Below are 2044 nucleotides of genomic sequence, written 5' to 3' on the forward strand. Positions count from 1 at the left end.
TATGGGGAGTGCTGGTGGGTGGTAAAATGTGGGCCAGGGAACCCTGAGTGGGCAAAGTTTGCAGTGTCTGAATTCAGAGCATAGGAGCAAGTCCTTTTTACCTGAGGGAAACCTGGTGAGCAAAGAAGTGCCATCCCACAGATATTCCCAGGTCTGGAGCCCCCTGTTCCATAGGTAGTGGGGCAGCCAGGTGCCATCCTGAGTGACTCCAGTGCCCGTTTGGGATCCATCTGGCACCACGTGGTATCAGAAAAGGCTTCAGAGCTCGTTTTTCTGCCTTTACCTCCTTCTGCAGGAACATGTGGAAGGAGTCACGCTCTGCAGGACCCTTTCTGTCCTGGAACATATTGCATTCAGCTTCAAAGCAATTTTACATGGGGCAAAAATGGCAGGGCATATTTCTTCTCACAGCCTGCTCTCCATGAGAACAGAGCTGAGCAGCAGCTCAGGTGGCCAGAGAGGACAGGGAGGAGCTCAATTTATTGCCTGAAACATAACCCAGCACAGAGTGATGGAAATGTGGAATGTCTTTCCAGCAAGGCAGGAGAAAGGCTGTTAGGAAAATGAGTTAGATCTTTCTGAGAAGCTGCTCCAGTTATTTCATGTAGAGCATAATTCACTGCCCCTCTGTGAACCTGAACACATTTGCTTTCCCTTCCATTCCTTCTTTCTGTGCTGCCCAGGGTTTCTGGGCCATCTGTGAACCATCATCACTGTCCCCAAACTGGCCAGCACAGGCATCCAGAGGCCACTTGATTCCAGACAAGACATCAGGAGGAAAGTCCAGAGACAGCAACCAAATTCGTCAGGAAGCTGGTGAGCAGGGCAGGAGTGGGGCTGCTCAGACATGGACCAGGGAGCAGAGCAACAAATGCTCTGGAGCTGAGATGGGAAATCAGAGTCATCCTCTCTCACAGCCCAGAGGGGTCAGAGCAAGGATTGACTGAAACAACTGTTTGGTTCAGTCACAACACACCATGAGCAGGAGCTGGGGCAAAACAGCTCTTGGAATCTTATTTTTCAGTGGGAATCAGGCAAAATCCACCTGGAAACACCTCAAATGAGATCATTGTAATTCATGTTTCAGCTTCTGTCCTGTCAGTAGAAAGAGGTCTCTCCTTGGCTGCTGTTCCCTCGCTGTGTGTGACAGAGGGGTCTCTCAGGTGGGGTCCTGAGCTGGATGCTGGACTGGGTGGGAGATTCCCAGTGGATCTTGGTGTTTAAGGATATGGCTTCAACATGGGTGAGCTCCCTGCACCAGCTTTGACTCAGGATCATCTTGCTGGAGCATCCATAGAATCACAGGATCATGAAGGTTGGAAAAAGCCTCCAAGATCATCGAGCCCCACCTTTGGCCAAACACCACCATGCCCAGCAAACCCAGACATTCGTCATGACCAGGTGGCTGCCCAGACAAGGGCCCTCCATACCCAGAAACCCACCTGCAGGGTATTTATCCGTGTTCCTCCCACTCCAGTGAGGTGAGTGCCAGCTCTGACCAAGCTGAGCTGCTGCAGCATCTCTCTCACTGCTTTGCTTTGCTTGAATAAACCTGTCAAAGCTGCTGCTTTCAACTTTTCTGGGGCTGGAGGTGAGTCCAGGTGACACCAGATGTTTTGGTGCTCCTGAGGGCAGGAGCCAGAGGGATTTGGGGTGGCAGGAAGGCTGCAGAGATGTGGCTCTGCTGGCCTGTCCCCGGGGAAAGCCCTTTTGCCCCCACACTGCAGGTGGTCAGGTCACCAAGGACCACCCCAGCGATGCCCACGTGATGGCTGGGAAGAAGTGAGACCTGAAACTGTGTCTCTGCCAGACACTGCAGTGTGAGAAAGGGGAGCCAGGGGGGAGAGAAGGGAGCAGAAAACATGTCCACACAGGCCAGTCCTCCCAGGAAGCACCATGCCCTGCTCCAGTGACAGCCAGAGTTATGCTGGCTTCTTGTCCCTTATTTTAAAGGCAGATCCCTGATAGGTTTGATTTGTTCCTCGAGGTGATTTTTTATTGCTTCTTACAGGAGATGACCCTTATTTCATTTGCTACATGAGTT

The 2044-nt window shown here is 51.9% G+C and overlaps 1 long non-coding RNA gene across 1 annotated transcript; it reads left to right on the top strand.

The window, feature by feature from the left end:
* The first annotated feature begins 687 nt into the window (after positions 1-687).
* LOC120324413 lies at positions 688-1563 on the top strand. The gene is made up of 2 exons (XR_005565710.1): positions 688-816; positions 1088-1563. It is a non-coding gene; the product is annotated as an uncharacterized LOC120324413 (long non-coding RNA).
* Positions 1564-2044: the final 481 nt, after the last annotated feature.

Source organism: Pipra filicauda, unplaced genomic scaffold, assembly GCF_003945595.2.
Source record: "Pipra filicauda isolate LSUMZ 115617 unplaced genomic scaffold, ASM394559v2 scaffold520_size808073_pilon, whole genome shotgun sequence".
Lineage (NCBI taxonomy): Eukaryota > Metazoa > Chordata > Aves > Passeriformes > Pipridae > Pipra > Pipra filicauda.